At 42.1% G+C, this 23,045-nt stretch overlaps 1 protein-coding gene across 4 annotated transcripts in view; it reads right to left on the reverse strand.

The window, feature by feature from the left end:
• SIL1 (SIL1 nucleotide exchange factor) overlaps positions 1 to 22,169 on the reverse strand; it is a 256,480-nt gene extending 234,311 nt beyond the window's left edge. Inside the window, exon 1 of one of the 4 annotated variants that reach the window (XM_070792059.1) lies at positions 22,086 to 22,169. The gene's annotated coding sequence lies outside the window, so the exon portion shown is untranslated. The other 3 variants (XM_070792060.1, XM_019963505.2, XM_070792058.1) reach the window with 3 other exon arrangements.
• Between the last annotated feature and the right edge of the window lie 876 nt (positions 22,170 to 23,045).

The following is a 23,045-nucleotide window of genomic DNA, read 5'->3' on the forward strand; positions in this document are numbered from 1 at the left end:
GGGGAAACAGAGTGGAAAAGGTACGATGATTTTCAATATTGTATTCTGAAGAGCCCAGTGATGATGATCAGCCAGTGTTTCTAAAGGAAGTGAACACCCTGGACAAACTGAGGGGAAACTCAGAAGTACTAGAACACACTGTCTCTCAGGTTGTCTGTTTATTTTGCCTCCTGTATGAGGGCTTTCATCAGCTAAAAAATTTTTTTCAGTGCTTAGGGAAGCTGACAATTTACCCAGGTGCATAACAGCTGCTGGGAAGACCTGTGGAAAGGGGCCACCCAGCAAAGGCGGGCTGTGTACAGTGAGGAGGGTCTCCCAGGAGTGCCCTACAGGCCAAACCATATGTTGTCAGGATATTAATCCAAACCCATCTTGCACACTTTACAATGTTTACTCTCTCTGGGATGTGGAGCATTAAATTATATCCAAGGACTACATGGGTCCTTCCAATTCTATTCCACATTTACTTCTTTGCTAAAAAGATTTGTAACCTGGAAACACAGCCCTCTGCCTAATAGCAGCAATAATATTCAGCAAAGAATAGGAAACCAGACTGTCAATTCAAGCTTCCCTGAAAAGTACTGCCCGTATGGAGCCTTAATTCACCCTACATAGAAAATGGAGAAACCTACTTTTGACTCCTTTTTTCCCAGAAAATACAGGTCTTTGTAACTGAGAGTCCTAAAGAGGGAAAGACTAGAAAGAGGAAAGAAGAGAAAACTCCACAGCTCCACCCCTGCCCTAACTGAAACATCTCTGGAAACCACTAAGGGAATTCCAAAAAGAGAAGACAACTTAACTGCCATAAGAACTTAGAGCGAGGTGCACGAATGTGAAGTATGGCTACCCAGATCAGCCACAGCTCTATCCTGACCAGCTGTATGGCCCCAAGTAAGTCACTTAGATTCTCCAAACCTCAAGAAAGCGAGAATGTTTTAAGGATCAGATAAAACAATGTTATCTGAAAGCCCTTTAAAAATAGTAAAATGGAGGGAGGAGCCAAGATGGCGGAGGAGTAGGACGGGGAGAACACTTTCTCCCCCACAAATTCATCAAAAGAGCATTTAAACGTCGAGTAAATTCCACAAAACAACTTCTGAATGCCGGCAGAGGACATCAGGCACCCAGAAAAGCAATCCAACTCTTCGAAAGGAGGTAGGAAAAAATATAAAAGACAAAAAAAGAGAAAAAAGAGGGAGGGACGGAGTTCCGTCCCGGGAAGGGAGTCTTAAAAAGAGAGAAGTTTCCAAACACTAGGAAACCTTCTCACTGCCGAATCTGTGCCGAGCTTTGGAAGCACAGAGGGCAACATAACAGGAAGAAAAAATAAATAAACAATTAAAACTCGAAGATTGCGAGTCCTACGGTAACTCCCCCAGCGGAGAAGGAGCGCAGACGCCTGCACGCGCCATTAGCAAGCGGGGGCTGGGCAGGGAGGCGCAGCGCGGGCTGCATCGCTTAGAGTAAGAATCTGGCCTGAATACCCTGAGCACTATCTGAGTGAAATAATTTGGGCTAGCAAACCAGACTGTGGGATATCTACCACGCTAAAAGCCAGCCCCAACCTAAGACACCGCCAGGCCCGCGCACGGAACAAAGAATTGAACAGAGATAGCCCGCTGCAGACCTTTCCCCTCCGGTGACAGGCAGCCAGAGCCGGAAGGGGGCAATCGCAGCCCCAGAGAGACATTATCTATAAAACTGTAAGCAGGCTTCTTTGCTAACTAAAACTTTTTGGGGGTCTGGACGGTTAACATCTGCCTGAGAAGGTGCGCCGGTTTTACACCCAGATAACCGAGTGGCGGGGAGGCGATAAGTTGCAGCATTGGTGCTCGCCAAACACCTCATCACTTGAGCTGCTCGGACCTGGGAGGAGCACAAAACTCAGGCCCAACTGAGTCTGCGCCTCTGAGGACTACCCGAGTGCCTGAACCTGAACGGCTTGGACCTGGGAGGTACATGCAACCCAGGGCCAGCCTCAGATTGTTCCCGGCGGAACAACCTAGAGCCCGAGCAGTGTGGGCAGAGAGGCTACACGCGCCGTGAGCGGGGGCAGACCCAGTGTGGCTGAGGCACTGTGAGCGCACGCCAGTGTTATTTGTTTGCAGCATCCCTCCCTCCCTCCCCACAGCGCGACTGAACAAAGAGAAGAAATACAGCTCCACCCATCAGAACACCGACACAAGCTTCCCTAACCAGGAAACCTTGACAAGCCACCTGTACAAACCCACACACAGCGAGGAAAAGCCACAATAAAGAGAACTCCACAAACTGCCAGAATACAGAAAGGACACCCCAAACTCAGCAATTTAAACAAGATGAAGAGACAGAGGAATAGCCAGCAGATAAAAGAACAGGATAAATGCCCACCAAACCAAACAAAAGAGGAAGAGATAGGGAATCTACCTGATAAAGAATTCCGAATAATGATAGTGAAATTGATCCAAAATCTTGAAATTAAAATGGAATCACAGATAAATAGCTTGGAGACAAGGATTGAGAAGATGCAAGAAAGGTTTAACAAGGACCTAGAAGAAATAAAATAGAGTCAATATATAATGAATAATGCAATAAATGAAATTAAAAACACTCTGGAGGCAACAAATAGTAGAATAACAGAGGCAGAAGATAGGATTAGTGAATTAGAAGATAGAATGGTAGAAATACATGAATCAGAGAGAATAAAAGAAAAACGAATTAAAAGAAATGAGGACAATCTCAGAGACCTCCAGGACAATATTAAACGCTACAACATTTGAATCATAGGGGTTCCAGAAGAAGACAAAAAGAAAGACCATGAGAAAATACTTGAGATAATAGTTGAAAACTTCCCTAAACTGGGGAAGGAAATAATCACCCAAGTCCAAGAAACCCAGAGAATCCCAAACAGGATAAACCCAAGGCGAAACACCCCAAGACACATATTAATCAAATTAACAAAGATCAAACACAAAGAACAAATATTAAAAGCAGCAAGGGAAAAACAACAAATAACACACAAGGGGATTCCCATAAGGATAACAGCTGATCTTTCAATAGAAACTCTTCAAGCCAGGAGGGAATGGCAAGACATACTTAAAATGATGAAAGAAAATAACCTACAGCCCAGATTATTGTACCCAGCAAGGATTTCAGTCAAGTATGAAGGAGAAATCAAAAGCTTCTCAGACAAGCAAAAGCTGAGAGAATTCTGCACCACCAAACCAGCTCTCCAACAAATACTAAAGGATATTCTCTAGACAGGAAACACAAAAATGGTGTATAAATTCGAACCCCAAACAATAAAGTAAATGGCAACGGGATCATACTTATCAGTAATTACCTTAAACGTAAATGGGTTGAATGCCCCAACCAAAAGACAAAGACTGGCTGAATGGATACAAAAACAAGACCCCTACATATGTTGTCTACAAGAGACCCACCTCAAAACAGGGGACACATACAGACTGAAAGTGAAGGGCTGGAAAAAGATTTTCCATGCAAATAGGGACCAAAAGAAAGCAGGAGTAGCAATACTCATATCAGGTAAAATAGACTTTAAAACAAAGGCTGTGAAAAGAGACAAAGAAGGTCACTACATAATGATCAAAGGATCAATCCAAGAAGAAGATATAACAATTATAAATATATATGCACCCAACACGGGAGCACCGCAGTATGTAAGACAAATGCTAACAAGTATGAAAGGAGAAATTAACAATAACACAATAATAGTGGGAGACTTTAATACCCCACTCACACCTATGGATAGATCAACTAAACAGAAACTTAACAAGGAAACACAAACTTTAAACGATACAATAGACCAGTTAGACCTAATTGATATCTATAGGACATTTCATCCCAAAACAATGAACTTCACCTTTTTCTCAAGCGCACATGGAACCTTCTCCAGGATAGATCACATCCTGGGCCATAAAGCTAGCCTTGGTAAATTCAAAAAAATAGAAATCATTCCAAGCATCTTTTCTGACCACAATGCAGTAAGATTAGATCTTAATTACAGGAGAAAAACTATTAAAAATTCCAACATATGGAGGATGAACAACACCCTGCTGAATAACCAACAAATCACAGAAGAAATCAAAAAAGAAATCAAAATTTGCATAGAAACGAATGAAAATGAAAACACAACAACCCAAAACCTGTGGGACACAGTAAAAGCAGTCCTAAGGGGAAAGTTCATAGCAATACAGGCACACCTCAAGAAACAAGAAAAAAGTCAAATAAATAACCTAACTCTACACCTAAAGCAACTAGAAAAGGAAGAAATGAAGAACCCCAGGGTTAGTAGGAGGAAAGAAATCTTAAAAATTAGAGCAGAAATAAATGCAAAAGAAACAAGAGAGACCATAGCAAAAATCAACAAAGCCAAAAGCTGGTTCTTTGAAAGGATAAATAAAATTGATAAACCATTAGCCAGACTCGTCAAGAAACAAAGGGAGAAAAATCAAATCAATAAAATTAGAAACAAAAATGCAGAGATCACAACAGACAACACAGAAATACAAAGGATCATAAGAGACTATTATCAACAATTATATGCCAATAAAATGGACAACGAGGAAGAAATGGACAAATTCTTAGAAAAGTACAACTTTCCAAAACTCGACCAGCAAGAAATAGAAAACCTTAACAGACCCATCACAAGCACGGAAATTGAAACTGTAATCAAAAATCTTCCAGCAAACAAAAGCCCAGGTCCAGACGGCTTCACAGCTGAATTCTACCAAAAATTTAAAGAAGAGCTAACACCTATCCTGCTCAAACTCTTCCAGAAAATTGCAGAGGAAGGTAAACTTCCAAACTCATTCTATGAGGCCACCATCACCCTAATACCAAAACCTGACAAAGATCCCACAAAAAAAGAAAACTACAGGCCAATATCACTGATGAACATAGATGCAAAAATCCTTAACAAAATTCTAGCAATCAGAATCCAACAACACATTAAAAAGATCATACACCATGACCAAGTGGGCTTTATCCCAGGGATGCAAGGATTCTTCAATATCCGCAAATCAATCAATGTAATACACCACATTAACAAATTGAAAAACAAAAACCATATCATTATCTCAATAGATGCAGAGAAAGCCTTTGACAAAATTCAACACCCATTTATGATAAAAACTCTCCAGAAAGCAGGAATAGAAGGAACATACCTCAACATAATAAAAGCTATATATGACAAACCCACAGCAAACATTATCCTCAATGGTGAAAAATTGAAAGCATTTCCTCTAAAGTCAGGAACAAGACAAGGGTGCCCACTTTCACCATTACTATTCAACATAGTTTTGGAAGTTTTGGCCACAGCAATCAGAGCAGAAAAAGAAATAAAAGGAATCCAAATTGGAAAAGAAGAAGTAAAACTCTCACTATTTGCAGATGACATGATTCTCTACATAGAAAACCCTAAAGACTCCGCCAGAAAATTACTAGAACTAATCAATGAGTATAGTAAAGTTGCAGGATATAAAATCAACACACAGAAATCCCTTGCATTCCTATACACTAATAATGAGAAAACAGAAAGAGAAATTAAGGAAACAATTCCATTCACCATTGCAACGAAAAGAATAAAATACTTAGGAATATATCTACCTAAAGAAACTAAAGACCTATATATAGAAAACTATAAAACACTGGTGAAAGAAATCAAAGAGGACACTAATAGATGGAGAAATATACCATGTTCATGGATTGGAATAATCAATATAGTGAAAATGAGTATATTACCCAAAGCAATCTCTAGATTCAGTGCAATCCCTATCAAGTTACCAACGGTATTTTTCACAGACCTAGAACAAATAATTTCACAATTTGTATGGAAATACAAAAAACCTCGAATAGCCAAAGCAATCTTGAGAAAGCAGAATGGAACTGGAGGAATCAACCTACCTGACTTCAGGCTCTACTACAAAGCCACAGTCATCAAGACAGTATGGTACTGGCACAAAGACAGAAATATAGATCAATGGAACAAAATAGAAAGCCCAGAGATAAATCCACGCACATATGGACACCTTATCTTTGACAAAGGAGGCAAGAATATACAATGGATTAAAGACAATCTCTTTAACAAGTGGTGCTGGGAAATCTGGTCAACCACTTGTAAAAGAATGAAACTAGAACACTTTCTAACACCATATACAAAAATAAACTCAAAATGGATTAAAGATCTCAACGTAAGACCAGAAACTATAAAACTCCTAGAGGAGAACATAGGTAAAACACTCTCTGACATACATCACAGCAGGATCCTCTATGACCCACCTCCCAGAATATTGGAAATAAAAGCAAAAATAAACAAATGGGACCTAATTAAACTTAAAAGCTTCTGCACATCAAAGGAAACTATTAGCAAGGTGAAAAGACAGCCTTCAGAATGGGAGAAAATAATAGCAAATGAAGCAACTGACAAACAACTAATCTCAAAAATATACAAGCAACTCCTACAGCTCAACTCTAGAAAAATAAATGACCCAATCAAAAAATGGGCCAAAGATCTAAATAGACATTTCTCCAAGGAAGACATACAGATGGCTAACAAACACATGAAAAGATGCTCAACATCCCTCATTATCAGAGAAATGCAAATCAAAACCACTATGAGATACCATTTCACACCAGTCAGAATGGCTGCGATCCAAAAGTCTACAAATAATAAATGCTGGAGAGGGTGTGGAGAAAAGGGAACCCTCTTACACTGTTGGTGGGAATGCAAACGAGTACAGCCACTATGGAGAACAGTGTGGAGATTCCTTAAAAAACTGGAAATAGAACTGCCTTATGATCCAGCAATCCCACTGCTGGGCATACACACTGAGGAAACCAGAAGGGAAAGAGACACGTGTACCCCAATGTTCAATGCAGCACTGTTTATAATAGCCAGGACATGGAAACCTAGATGTCCATCAGCAGATGAATGGATAAGAAAGCTGTGGTACATATACACAATGGAGTATTACTCAGCCATTAAAAAGAATACATTTGAATCAGTTCTAATGAGGTGGATGAAACTGGAGCCTATTATACAGAGTGAAGTAAGCCAGAAGGACAAACACCAATACAGTATACTAACGCATATATATGGAATTTAGAAAGATGGTAACGATAACCCTGTGTACGAGACAGCAAAAGAGACACTGATGTATAGAACAGGCTTATGGACTCTGTGGGAGAGGGAGAGGGTGGGAAGATTTGGGAGAATGGCATTGAAACATGTGAAATGTCATGTATGAAACGAGATGCCAGTCCAGGTTCAATGCACGATGCTGGATGCTTGGGGCTGGTGCACTGGGACGACCCAGAGGGATGGTATGGGGAGGGAGGAGGGTGGAGGGTTCAGGATGGGGAACACATGTATAATTTTTTTTTAATTAAAATTAAAAAAAAATAATAATAAATTAAAAAAATTTAAAAAAAAAGAGAAAAGAGAAAAAAAAAGAAAAAATAAAAAAAAATAAAAATAGTAAAATGTTGAACATACTTTAAGCCTGACTGTCATTCTAAAGACCCCTAAGTGAAAAACCCTAAAAGACTTCTGCAGAACAGAGGGGTGAGGCTGCCACCTCTGAGAGACAGTCTACAGGGACCGGGTCCAGGTGTTTACAGAGAAACACATGCTTCAGGAAGAAAGTGACAACAGAGAATCTGAAAAGGAGCTCACATTTGGGTTTGCTCAGGTACACTAAAAAATAATATATGTGCACAGTTCAGATCAGAGAAAGCACACAAAAGTACACAGTGAAAAGTCAGCCTCCCTTCTCCCATTCTCCTGCCACGCAGGGGCTCTCACCAAAGACAACCACTCTTTTCAGTTTCCCATGTATTCTTCCAGATATTCCATCACCTACTTTCTGCCACAGATGGGGAGACCACTGGTGGCAACACTTTCAGACCCAGAAGTAATACCAAGCAGTAAGCACTGCCCTTAGAGACTATGCAAAGAACAGGACAGCCAGGGGATACGATATGGCCCTGCAGGAGGTTCCACAGAGGTACAGATTTCCTTCCGGCTATTATACTGCTTTGCCCCTTGGCTGACATTTAGGCATTGATTTTGTTCAGTATATTTCACTTTTGGTTGTACTTGCTCATCCAGAATCCCTCCTCAGGGAAGCCTTTAACAGGAATGGTCTCTGTACCAGCCTGACCACCAGGCCCTTAGAAATCGACAGAGGCAAGAACCACCATCAAACCTGTCTCAACTGAGGCTGGACAAAAAAAGCAAAAATCACAAAAGTCCATAGGACACCATCTTTCTAGGGAATACAAGAGGATGAAGCCCAAACCATACATGGTCTCTATAGCACTCAGCCCAAGAGAGTAAGTCACTACCCATAGAAAATTACAGGATACTCTCAATCAAAGCTAGTTTTCACCAAAACTCCCTAAAAAGCTCCCTCAGTTTATGATCTCCCCTCCCTTTCTTCTTCCACAAAGAAAATTTGTGGCTGGGAAATTTCAGCCTCAACCCAAAGGCCACAAAAGGATAGGAAGAGGTCAAATCTGGACCACACATGCACTTTGGTAGTCCTTGCAGATATCATATTAGAATCTGAATTTCTAGCTTCTCTTGTAATATGAGCTGAGGAGGCCACTAAAGCCATACTCACCTGTGGCAAAAATGGACTGAGAAGTAGCTGTTCCCCACAGAGTACCTAAGCACTCCAACTTGACAGCCCAGCATTTCTTGTTGCCTCACAGTTTCCAACCTGGCCCTGGGAACATCTCTAAGTTGGAGACCCCTGGCCAGTGAGTAACAGAAGGCTGATCAACTGGTAGGCACAGCGACCGACCAAATGGCTGGACTCTTGGATTCAAAAGCGTGTATTAAACACCCTCTGTATGCCAGGAATTGTGCTGGGGGCTGGGTACACAAAGAAAAATGAGGGATGCAATTTGTGGCCTCCAAGAATTTCTAATCAAGGTGGGAAGACGGACTCTAAAGAATCAGACTGTTTCAGACACAAAGGGCTCTGGGAGTTGAGTGTGCCAGACTCACTGTGATTAGGGATCAAGGAATGTTTCTGGGAAGAACTGGGATTTGAACAGAACTGCTAATCATTTCTCAGGCATTCATGTATTCACTCATACAATAAGTATTTATAGTGTCCATGTTACACAGCATTAGACTGGAGACAAAATAAAGTATGCCCATGTCCTTGGGAAGCTCATACAGTGAGAGACAGAACAACAAACCAGGATAAAGTATGCTGAATTCTATAATCAAAGTGTTGCTATGGAGATACAGATGAGGAGGTATTAGCAAGGCCCAAGAAGGTGGATCTGCAGAATAAAGTAGGAAACTAAGGAGAGAGTACTCCAGACAAAACAACTGGCTGAGACAAACATGCAGAATGCTTCGAGGACCACATGGATCAGTGTATCAGGAGCAAGCAGTACTCCTATGTAATGACAGAGGATCTAATTAAAGTGATAGGACAGGGATACACTGTGACAGGCATGAACACCAGGACAACTGATACATAGGGAATTTATTTAGAAGCCAGTAGGTGCCGCTGAAATCTTCTAAACGAGTGTTCTCCAATCAGAAATGTATTTAGGAAGATCCTAACGCCAGTGGTACACAATGTCCTGGAGGGAGCCAAAGGAGAAGCGGAGACTCCTATAAAAAGCCAGGTGCATGGGGGGAAATGGATACATGTATACGTATCGCTGAATACCTCCCTGGTGGCTCAGAAGATAAAGTGTCTGCCCGCAATGCAGGAGACCTGGGTTCAATCCCTGGGTCGGGAAGATCCCGTGGAGAAGAAAACGGCAACCCACTCCGGTACTCTTGCCTGGAAAATCCCATGAACTGAGGAGCCTGATAGGCTACAGTCCATGGGTCGCAAAGAGTCGGACACGACTAAGCGACTCCACTTTCACTTCACTTTCACCTGAAATTATCACAACATTGTTAATCAGCTATACCTCAATACAAAATAAAAAGTTTATTAAAAAAACACTCAGGTGCAGTTCCAGGAAACAGAGGAAGCAGTAAGACAGGATGAGAAAGACACAGCAGAAGCCTGCCCCAAATTTTAAGACAATGGCATCTCTGAAAACATTGTGTGTGTGTGTGTGTGTGGTAGTCAGGATTATTTATTTGCTTTAATTGGAGGATAATTACTTTATAATACTGTGATAGTTTTTGCCATACAGCAATTGAAAGTGAAAGTGGAGAGTGAAAAAGTTGGCTTAAAGCTTAACATTCAGAAAACGAAGATCATGGCATCCGGTCCCATCACTTCATGGGAAATAGATGGGGAAACAGTGGAAACAGTGTCAGACTTTATTTTGGGGGGCTCCAAAATCACTGCAGATGATGACTGCAGCCATGAAATTAAAAGACACTTACTCCTTGGAAGGAAAGTTATGACCAACCTGGATAGCATATTAAAAAGCAGAGACATTACTTTGCCAAAAAAGGTCCATCTAGTCAAGGCCATGGTTTTTCCTGTGGTCATGTATGGATGTGAGAGTTGGACTGTGAAGAAGGCTGAGCGCCGAAGAATTGATGCTTTTGAACTGTGGTGTTGGAGAAGACTCTTGAGAGTCCCTTGGACTGCAAGGAGATCCAACCAGTCCATTCTGAAGGAGATCAGCCCTGGGTGTTCTTTGGAAGGAATGATGCTAAAGCTGAAACTTCAGTACTTTGGCCACCTCATGTGAAGAGCTGACTCATTGGAAAAGACTCTGATGCTGGGAGGGATTGGGGGCAGGAGGAGAAGGGGATGGCAGAGGATGAGATGGCTGGATGGCATCACTGACTCGATGGACGTGAGTCTGGGTGAACTCTGGGAGTTGATGATGGACAGGGAGGCCTGGCATGCTGCGATTCATGGGGTTGCAAAGAGTCGGACGTGACTGAACTGAACTGAATTCATGAAAACACTCCTTGATTTCTGTTTTTCTACCTATGCAGACTGGTCTTGCCCCTAAATAATGAGGTTTAACCCTATTTGTTTCATTCAGAAGTAAGGCACAGGCAATCGTTATGATCATGTCAGAATTTTTTAAAACTCAGCTTGAAATCAATACAATGGGGGTGGAGCTGGTTAGTAGCTTCAGGGGCTTTTCCCTCACTTCACTCCCACTGCTGAACCAGTTGCAAATCTCAAAGCAAAAGAGAGACAACTTGAGCACAAAATCCAGGTCAGTGTAATTGACTATGCCTCTCTGACCTCACACAAGGCCAGGAATGAGCATACAAATCAGAAAAAAGCCGTGACAGAAGTCAAAGTTCCCTTAATGAGCTAATTGCTTCATGTCTGGCCGAAAAGGAGAAGGCCAGAGACAAGGAGAACACATTGTCTCAGTGGGCTGTAGTCAGGCTCTGGACCAGCCAGCCCTGATTCATTAAAATCACCATGTCAGATGCCCCTTGACTGGGGTAGCCAGTAGAGAGAACCTCAAAAAGGCGAGAACTAAGCCGAATAAGGATGGAGGTGGCAAAGAAGCTGCAAAGTCCTTTGCTGTTCACAACTTTTAGTTATTTAGCATGAGCATGATCAATGTGACTGACAGGAATAATAAACCAGCCAACAAAGACAATGATGTGATGGTTAAGATCACACTTGAACAGTCAGCATAATTTATCCTCTAACCGGGTCAGGAACTGGAAACTGCTGTTGCTGTCATTATTGATAATAATATACAGAGCACTTACACTGTGCCCGTGAATGTACTTTCTACAATTCTCAATTCTCAAGACAGCTACAAAAGGAGGTATTACTATTCCCATTCTACAGATCATGAAATCAAAGCTTAGGGAAAGTAAGCATCTTGTTAACAATCTGAAATCTAACAATAGAAGATTAAGAAACCAAATGAGCTGATCCATGAGTGGGGCTTTTTTTAAATTGTAGTTCCCCAGTAGCATATTGGACACCTTCTGACCTGGGTGGGGGGAGGTCATCTGCTGGTGTCTTATATCTTAGCTTTTTCACACTGTTTATGGGGTTCTCTCAGCAAGAACACTGGACTGGCTTGCCATTCCTGCCTCCAGAAGATTACGTTTTGTCAGAACTCTCCACTATGACCGTCCATCTTGGGTGGCCCTGCACAGCATGTCATATAGTTTCATCGAGTTATGCAAGTCCCTTCACCATGACAACACTGAGATCTATGAAGGGTTGACTGAGGAGGCTTTACAAATAGCTGACGAAAGAAGAGAAGTGAAAAGAAAGGGAGAAAGGGAAAGATAAACCCAACTGAATGCAAAGTTCCAGAGAATAGCCAAGGAGAGATAAGAAGACCTTCTTAAACGAACAATGCAAAGAAGCAGAGGAAAACAACGGAATGGGAAAGACTAGAGATCTCTTTAAGAAAATTGGAGATATCAAGGGAACATTTCATGCAAGGACGGGCATAATAAAAGACAGAAATGGTAAGGACCTAACAGAAGCAGAAGAGATTAAGAAGACATGGCAAGAATATATAGAAAAACTACATAAAAAAGGTCTTAATGACCTGGATAACCACAATACTATGGTCACTCAGCCATAATGTCAGCCAGACATTCTGGAATGTAAAGTCACAGAAAAACTACATAAAAAAGGTCTTAATGACCTGGATAACCACAATAGTATGGTCACTCACCTAGAGCCAGACATTCTGGAATGTAACGTCAAGTGGGCCTTAGAAAGCATCACTACAAACAAAGATAGTGGAGGTGATGGAATTCCAGCTGAGATACTTCAAATCCTGAAAGATGATGCTGGGAAAGTGCTGCACTCAGTATGTCAGCAAATTCGGGAAACTCAGCAGTGGCCACAGGACTGGAAAAGGTCAGTTTTCATTCCAATTCCAAAGAAAGGCAATGCCAAAGAAGGTTCAAATTACTGTATAATTGTGCTCATTTCACATGCTAGGAGAAGGCAATGGCAACCCACTCCAGTACTCTTGCCTGGAGAATCTCATGGATGGAGGAGCATGGTGGGCTGCAGTCCATGGGGTTGCTGGGAGTCGGACATGACTGAGTGACTTCACTTTCATGCACTGGAGAAGGAAATGGCAACCCACTCTAGTGTTCTTGCCTGGAGAATCCCAGGGAGGGAGGAGCCTGTTGGGTACCGTCTGTGGGGTCACACAGAGTTGGACACGACTGACATGACTTAGCAGCAGCAAGGTCAAAATCCTTCAAGCTAGGCTTCAACAGTACGTGAACCAAGAACCTCCAGATGTACAAGCTGGATTTAGAAAAGGCAGAGGAACCAGAGATCAAATGCCAAGCATCCACTGGATCATAGAAAAAGCAAGAGAACTGCAGGAAAATATCTACTTCTGCTTCATTGACTACGCTAAAGCCTTTGACTGTGTGGATCCCAAAAAACTGTGGAAAATTCTTAAGGAGGTGGGAATATCAGACTGAGAAACCTGTATGCAGGTCAAGAAGCAAAAGTTAGAACCTTACATGGAACTACTGACTGGTTCAAAATTAAGAAAGGAATATGACAAGGCTGCATACTGTCACTCTGTTTATTTAACTTATATGCAGAGTACATCATGTGAAATGCTGGGCTGGATGAATCACAAGCTGGAATCAAGATTGCCAGGAGAAATATCAACAACTTCAGATATGCAAATGATACCACTCTAATGGCAGAAAGTGAAGAGGAACTAAAGAGCCTCTTGATGAGGCTCAGAGAAGAGAGTGAAAAAGCTGGCTTAAAACTCAGTATTCAAAAAACTAAGATCATGGCATCCAGTCCCATTAATTCATGGGCAATAGAAGGGGGAAAAGTGGAAGCAGTGACATATTATTTTCTTGGGTTCCAAAATCACTGCTTATGATGATTGCAGCCAAGAAATTAAAAGACACTTGCTCCTTGGAAGAAAAGCTATAACAAACCCAGACAGCATATTAAAAAGCAGGGACATCACTTTGCCAACAAAAGTCTGTCTAGTCAAAGCTATGGTTTTTCCAGTTGTCATGTACGAATGTGACAGTTTGGACATAAAGAAGGCTGAGTGCTTAAGGACTGATGCTTGTGAATTGCGGTGCTGGAGTAGACTCCTGAGAGTCCCTTGGACAGCAAGATTAAACTAGTCAATCCTAAAGGAAATCAACCCTGAATATTCATTGGAAGGACTTTGGCCACCTGATGCAAAGAGTTGACTCACTGGAAAAGACCCTGATGCTGGGAAAGACTGAAGGCAAAAGGAGAAGAGAGCATCAGAGGATGAGATAGATAGCATCACTGACTCAATGAACATGAAATTGAGCAAATTCTGGGAGATAGTGAAGGACAGGGAAGCCTGGCATGAAGAAATCCATGGAGTCGCAAAGAGTCAGACACTACTTAGAGACTAAACGAACAACAACAATAGTTAATTTACAATGCTGTGTTAGTTTCAGGTATATAGCAGTGATTCAGATAAAGAATATATACATATATAAAGAATACATATTTATATTATACATATAAATATATAACATATAAAGTATATTCATTATATTCTTTATAGTATAGAGTATAAAGTAAGAATATATAGTATATATATGTACTTTATATATAGTTTATATATATTATATATAATTTTTATATATTAGAGTATATATAAAGAATATATATAAATATATACTATAAAGATATATATATATAAAGAATATGGGCTTCCCTGGTGGCTCAGATAAAGATTCTGCCTGCAATGTGGGAGAGCTGGGTTCGATCCCAGGATTGGGAAGATTCCCTGGAGGAGGGCATGGAAACACATTCCAGTATTCTTGCCTGAAGAATCCCCATGGACAGAGGAGCCTGGTGGGCTACAGTCCATGGAATCACTAAGAGTCGGGCATGACTGAGAGACTAAGCACAAAGAATATATATTGTATATATATGCATGGCATGCAACATCTTAGTTCCCCAACCAGGGATAGAACCCAAGCCCCCTCGCAGTGAAAGCACAGTCTTAACCAATGGACAGCCAGGGAAGTCCCTCCATTATATTAATAGGTTATTACAAGATATTGAATATAGATCCCTGTGCTATACAGCAGGTTTTATCGTTCATCTATTTTATATACAGTAGTGCATACCTGTTAATTCCAAACTAATATATCCCTCCCCTCCTTTCCCCTTTGGTAAACATAAATTTATTTTCTATTTCTGTGTTTTCATTTTGTAAATAAGTTCATTTGTATCACTTCTTTTAGATTCCACATACAGGTGATATTATACGGTATTTGTCTTTATCTGATTTCCTTTATTTAGTATGATAATCTCTAGATCCATCCATGTTGCTGCAAATGCCATTATTTAATTCCTTTTTATGGCTGAGTAGTATTCCATTGAATATATATACCACTTCTACTTTATCCATTCATCTATTATTGGGACACTTGTTGCTTCCACGTCTTGGCTATTGTAAATAACGCTGCTATGAACACTGGACCCCTGAGTGGTTTAAACCACTGTGACATACCATCCATTCCTTCACTTTTTCTTTTAGAAGTGTTTTGAAGGTTTGCTTGGGTCACAAAATAAGGTCCACTGCTTCACTGGCTCTATTCTTTATAGAACACACAGCAGTCTGGCCTGGGCACTACTTTATTGTTTCTAAAACAAGTGGAAACTTCAATCTATTTCCTTTGCTGCTGCTGCTGCTGCTGCTAAGTTGCTTCAGTCGTGTCCAACTCTGTGCGACCCCAGAGACGGCAGCCCACCAGGCTCCCTAGTCCCTGGGATACTCCAGGCAAGAACACTGGAGTGGGTTGCCATTTCCTTCTCCAATGCAGCAAAGTGAAAAGTGAAAGGGAAGTTGCTCAGTTGTATCCGACTCTTCACAACCCCAAGGACTGCAGCCTACCAGGCTCCTCTGTCCATGGGATTTTCCAGGCAAGAGTACTGGAGTGGGGTGCCATCGCCTTCTCCACTATTTCCTTGAGGTAAGAGCAAAAGCAAACACTTACAAATAGGAGAAAAATCGTCATGACACCCAAAAACCTCAACTGTGAGAGTTGTAAGATAATGAACAAGGAAGTCAATGGAGGCAGGGCCTTCTCCTTCCATAGGGATTTTTAACTGCAATTATATCTTGCATCTTTACAAGGTTCTAAATAATTCCAACAACTTCTATGGCCATCTTCTGCAAACCCTCTGGCTTGAGTCTCAGCTCTGCCACTAATATGCTGGTGGCCCTAAAAAAGGTATATGGCCCATTTCACATGCCTGAAGCTCATTTCATCAGTAAAATAGGAACCCATCAAAGTAAAACTGAAGCAATGGGTGATGATAGAACTAGAAGGGTACCTTCTGAATCTTTACTCACCCAAGAAACCACAAAGAGCCATCCCTTAATCTGAACCAGACTCAATCCTGGTGTTTGCAATGAAATTGATATAAAGACCTCCTAAGATGATCTCTTCCAGCACAGAAATGATGTGAATTTAGACTGACTATAATCGAAATCAAATCCCATGAGTGAATATAATCTAAATCAAATCCCATGAGTAAGACATGCAGAGGGGCACAAAATCAATATTAAACTCCTTGCTAAGGAGTTGGCCTCTTATGCTTCCAATGTCTACTACTCCCTGGGTTCAGAGCATGATCAATCAATGTTTGTATTGATTGTCCTACTTTATGTTTCTTCCTCTGAACTGAAGCCTGCTAGTTTTCCACAGTTTGGTCAGATGGATGCTACCTCCTTGGGAGCCTCACAGAGATAAGAGGCATAAGCATGAAAGTATTCACAAATGTAAAGACATATCCATTTAAAAGTCCACTGGCATCAGTCTTCCTCACCAGACCTTTGGGATGCATTTCTCATCTTCCAGTTTCTAGAACTCCTCTCTCTCACAAGACAGAAAGGGCAGACAACTTGCAGAAGGAAAGTGGCAAGACATGGATCAATTCACTGACTGCTGTATGTTTTTCTACCTGTGATGACAGTAAGTGGTAATTAAAAGGCATAATCAAGAATGCTTTCAGTCAAGACATAGCCAGCAAGCAGACCTCAGAAACGTACCCCTTCCCATTTCTCTGTGAATTTGACATGTGACATGGCTGAACAGACACTACTCAATTTTCAGTCCAAGAACATCTGTGCTCAGCTGTGATAAATAAAGGCCAAGGAGACACTAGAGAAACAAATGGCAAGTGCAGTACCTGAAAACTCTTAAGATTTGGAAGAAAATAAAAACAGTAAAGAATATACTCATTCAGGCCTATTTGGAAAGTCCAGATAAAAATATCCCTCCTACCTCCACTCATATTCCATTTCTTCTCCAACTCCCTTAACATCATTAGGCTTTGAAGCAGACAATACAGAATAACTTCAGTAAGGGACAAACAACTTCTGCTCTGAATTATTAAGAATAGCAATAAGCAAAAAATAAATACGCTGCTACTGCTGCTGCTAAGTCGCTTCAGTCGTGTCCGACTCTGTGCGACCCCATAGACGGTAGCCCACCAGGCTCCCTCTTCCCTGGGATTCTCCAGGCAAGAACACTGGAGTGGGTTGCCATTTCCTTCTCCAATGCGTGAAAGTGAAGTTGCTCAGTCGTGTCTGACTCCCAGCGACCCCATGGACTGCAGCCCAACAGGCCCCTCCGTCCATGGGATCCTCCAGGCAAGAGTACTGGAGTGGGTTGCCACTGCCTTCTCCGCCATTAATTGGCTATATCCCAATAAAAAATAAAAAGTTAAAAAAATGAGCCTTGATGACTATATTAGTGAGACAATATAGGATAAGACCATGCATTCTCAATGAGGCAAAATCACCCCCCAAGGGGTGAAAATTGATTCCTGAAGAAGAAAAAAAATCTTAGATATTACAACAGTTTGTGGCCCAAAGGGCCAGAGAACATAAACAGATACACAGTATATTTGTTGTATTAAAATTCCATTGATTGGAGGCAAAGGGGCAGTTAGGGGAAAAAATGTCTCAAAAGGTGCTAATGAACAAAAAGTTGAGAGACATCGGATTAGATGTCCAAAGGGACAACCCAGTTTCCAAAAGAACCTGATCATACTGGCACCCTAATCTTTCACTTCCAGCCTCCAGAACTGCAGGAAATAAGTGTGTGTTATTTAAACCACCCAATCTACGGTGTTCTATTATAGCAGCCCATAATGGACTAAGTTACTTCTCAAGGCCTCAAATTGTTCCTAGGACCCTATTAGGAGAATGAGGGCAGATATGACCAGCCAACACAACCACACCCTTGTCCATCAGTCTGGGCTAAATATAGTTCAGTTGCTTCTGGATTCTGTCTCCAACGTAGAAAATTGCACAAGTGAGGATGCCAGGTGTAAACTCTTCACAAATCAGGGAAATTCTGACAGGTTCTCCACGTATGTCCTGAGTAGCTTCCCTCTTTTATGAGGTTTTTATTCCAAAGACAAATTCAATTATTGTTGAAGGTGGTCATCAGGGGTCACCCACCACCTCACCTGAATGACAACCAGCTATCCTTCGTCCCTACTTGGCAGTAAAACCCTTGGTGGAAGTAAATGAAGAAAAGGGAAGGATATTCCTTCCTTACACCACATATAATTAAAGTAAGAAGCTGTATATTGCAGAAGACTAAGACTTGCAGCTTAAAGCCTACTCAGAGAAGGATAAAGCATTCATCCTCGCTCAGAAAGAGAAAAGATTAGCTCACAAGAACAGGTCTCCAAACTGACTCCAAATCCAGGAGTTAGAGATGACTGTGCTACAGAGCGTGATCCAAACACCAGCTGAGGCCCCACAAAAAAAAATCCCCAGGAATCCACAACCAAGGGGCTGGCATTGTAAGAATGTTCAGATTAGCTCTCGTGAAAAGAGGCTTACTCCAAGAGACTGGCAGACAGCCTCCACAGCACAGTGTCACTCAGGAAAGGATAGAAAATGAATGAAAAAAAAAAGAAGGCAGGATGAGAAGGTCAGAGCATGAATCTACAAACATAATGAAATGACAATTAGAAGGCATCCGCCTATTTGGAAAAAGGTACAACTTGCTTTTACAAACTCTTGTCTTTCTTAATATTTTCATTAATAGCAAATCTTTATTGAGGATGCAAACAGTTACTGCATTCCTGTGTCCCGAAAGCTTCATATGCACTACCTCATTTAACCACTCTTCAAAGTATTATTCCCATTTTTATCCACTAGAAAACCAAGCCTCAGAAGTGAAATAACTTGTTAGAGGTCATACTGCTAATAAGTGATAGACTCAGAATCAAAACTCATGTTCAGGGAATTCCCTAACAGTCCAGTGGGGAGGACTCCATGCTTTCACGGCCGAGGGCCCAGGTTTAATCCCTCGTGGGGAACTAAGATCCCACAAGCCATGCAACATGCTCACCCCCATCCAAAAAGGAAAAAACCTCACATTTCCACTAGGTCCACTTCAAATGAACTGTTAATTCATCTGAGGTCACATGACAGGTTGCCTAACCATGCCATTTGTAGTTTAAAAACAAAAAAAAGAACAGCAGCAACTGTATGGTGTCATGTATTAGTGAAACTGATCTCTCATATGGTTCAAAAACATCTCTGACAATTTCAAGATGGATTTTCAAAACTATTTTGTACAAAGGCCATATAAAAAACAAAAATTTTTAATGGGACTTCCCTGGAGGTCCAGTGATTAAGACTCTACACTTCCGATGCAGGTTTGATTCCTAGTTGGTAAACTAAGATCCCACAAGCTGAGTATGGAGGCAAAAAAGAAAAAAACAAAAGGCCATTATCAGGGTATCACCCTCAACCCCCACCACTTACACATGCCATTCTAAAAGAGAACAATACTCACTGAGAATTAAGTTCTGGCATGCTTATTTTAAGACTTCCCTAGTGGCTCAGAGGATAAAGTGTCTGCCTGCAATGCAGGAGACCTGGGTTCGATCCCTGGGCTGGAAAGATCCCCTGGAGAAGGAAATGGCAACCCACTCCAGTATTCTTGCCTGGAGAATCCCATTGACAGAGGAGCCTGTCGGGCTACAGTCCATGGGGTCCCAAAGAGTTGGACACGACTGAGCGACTTCACACACACATGCTTATTTTAAAGCCATTTTGTTACTTTGCAGTTTTTTAATTATTCTTTTCTCCTGTCACTGAAACACACCAGGGCTCAAAATTGGCCTCTACAGAAAAGTAATAGCTGGCATTCAAAGACATCAGGCAAGAGGAAGAGAGCAGGAATCAGAGGACAAAGCTCATTCCTGGGCTACCACATCTCTACTAACATACTACCCATTCTCACCATCTGTAAAATGGGGGCAGTAAGTCTTGTCTATTGTCAATTTCATCTGAACAGCACATGTATTAATCTGCAGATTAAGTCCACTAAACACCCAAAAGAACAGTAAAAATAAGTCTGATATGGCAACACCTTAAAAACCCAAGGGCCGGACTTCCCTAGTGGCTCAGTGGTAAAGAATCCAGCAGCTAATGCAGGAGATATGAGTTCCATCCCCGGTCCAGGAAGATCCTACCTGCTGCAGGGCAACTAAGTCCAAGTGCACTATAACTACTAAGGCTGTGTTCTAGACCCACGTGCCTCAACTACTTAAGTCCAAGCGCCTAGAGTCCCTGCTCCACAACAAGCCACAGCAATGAGAAGTCTGCGCGCCACAACTAGAAAGCAGCCCCCACTCTCCGTAACTAGAGAAAAAGCCCATGTGGCAATGAAAACCAAACACAGTCAAAAGTAAGTAAAAAAAAATTTAATTCCATTCAGAAAAAAGCCCAAGGACCAAGTTCTCAACTGAAGCCACAGACCAATCCTGATCCATTCCACACAAATATCAATCCTGATATCCTGTCCTAGCTCCCATCAAAATCCTATCCAATCTCCAAATCTGGCTATAATTTTATCGGAAAAGAAACTCGGGTGGGTTGAGAGCTAAAAAGACACACAGGTACAAAACACATCTTTCACACTGTCTAAACAAACATTGTTTTAAATATTAATTTATTCTCTTGGCAAATATGAAGGATTCATTCTTTTCCTGCTTACCTAGTCTAGGTTTAATCTAACTTCCTAAATCCCCCAAAAAAGTTTGTTGTTTGTTTTATTTAGGTCGGAAAGCAAGCTGGACTTGAATTCGAGGCCAAGTATTTAAAAATATTTATTTAAAAAACTAATCTTACATATGAATCATATATTACAACCCTCTAGCTCCTCTAGTGCAAAGGAACCCCCCCACACACACACACACACACACCTACCTCGCAGGTGCTGGGTATTTCCTGATTACCTTGTTTTTCCCACATGTGGCTCATAGTTTAAATGATTTTCTATTGCTTTCTGTAGCAGAGAATGTCAAAGCGAGGATTTTGGGACCACCTGAATCAGAACCACCTGGGGAGAACTGCAAGTACCCATGCCTCACTTTATCCAAAATGCCTGAAAATAATGCCCAGAGATAAACAAAACCCTCTGAGTGATTTGAAACACACCAGGGATAGGCACAACCTTCTGGTGATTTGAAACACAAAGTTTCTAACTCCGACTTTACAGGCAAGTATTTTATCTACCTAGGGCAAAGGAAAACACAAGATCGAAGTGGAAATACAACGCGAGTGGCGTTCAATTCCATATGGTGAAGAGACACCAGAATGTCAACGCTGGAGCATGTGGACAAATGAAGAAACTGAGACCGGGAGAAGAGAATAGGGAAGGAAACTAAAACAAATGAGAAGCCAAAAGCCTGTCTCGGACCCCCACTGCCTCATCTCCTGGCATTCAAGCAGGTATCCTGGAGACGTTTTGAGTGGGAAGGATAGGGAAGGCAGCATTGGGCTGAGAGGCCAAGTCTGCAGAAACTAGTGAGGAGTCCAGAGCCCACTTACACGTCCCGCTTCAGAGACACTGGTGGGATGTGTAGGGACCCCGAACAGTGCTGGGAAGGCGCCAGGGCCGCTGGCGGGTAGAGACCGGAGCAGCGCCCTGAGCCTCCAGCCCAGGCCCAGGGCCGGGTGGCCTTACTGCCCCTACCTTCGGCTTCCCGCCCGGCAGCCCAGGGGCAGACACAATCCCCACAATTCCAGGCGGCCGCTGCGGCAACCAGCTCCCCGTACGCAGACGCGACGGCCACCGTCAGAACCCGTGAGCGCGCGGCTATTATGTCACTTGCCTCCTCACCCAATTGTCGCCTTCCAGAACAGCCGACCGGCGTCCCACTGCCTTTCCCGCACTCGAAGTTGTTAGCCCCGCCCCCTCGCTTCTGTTAAGTCCCGCCCCCTAGCGTCTACCTGAGCGAACCTCCTGGCGCTTGTTTAGCCCAGTATCCTTCCGCCGGTGTGAGATACTTGCGGGTCCAGTTTGCTTCTAAGTCAGAGAGAAATAGAACTTTGAAGTTTCGTCTCTGATTTCCCAACAGCTTCTTCTTCGCGGAAAAATCATCAGAAAAAAACTAGAGGTGGCACTGCACCAGAAGTCCAGTGGTTAAGACTCAGTGCTTCCACTATAGGGGCATGGGTTCAATGCCTGGTCGAGGAGACTGCAAGCCTCATGGCCTAGACGAAAGAAAGAAAGAAAGCAGAGGGGTAGAGAGTGAAAAAAAATCAAACTGGTGTGACTCAGCTGGGATAAAGCAGTAAATGGACTTCCCTGGTGGCTCAGAGGGTAAAGAGTCTGCCTGCAATGTGGGAGACCCGGCTTCGATCCCTGGGTCGGGAAGATCCCCTGATGAAGGAAATGGCAACCCACTGCAGTATTCTTGCCTGGAGAATCGCCAGGAACAGAGGAGCCTGGTAGGCTACAGTCCATAGGGTCCCAAAGAGTTGGACACGATTGAGCGACTTTACTCTTTTCAGTCTCAAACAACACACAGTCATTTTAGAAAATTCATACAGAATAGGGCACCTGCAAGTCACCTACTTTATATACTTACATATTGTGTGAATTGACAACGACCTATTATTTTAAAAATAAAAGTTACCTGCAGCTCTAATTCTGCTCTACCACCGAATGTCTTATTTATATATGCCAAGTGTCGCATATACATTATATTTACTTCTCATAACTTTTTAAGATCAGAATTGTCACATACACACCCCTTTTCACAAATGGGGAAGCTATGGCTCAAAGAGGT

Source organism: Bos indicus, chromosome 7 (assembly GCF_029378745.1).
Source record: "Bos indicus isolate NIAB-ARS_2022 breed Sahiwal x Tharparkar chromosome 7, NIAB-ARS_B.indTharparkar_mat_pri_1.0, whole genome shotgun sequence".
Taxonomy (NCBI): Eukaryota; Metazoa; Chordata; class Mammalia; order Artiodactyla; family Bovidae; genus Bos; species Bos indicus.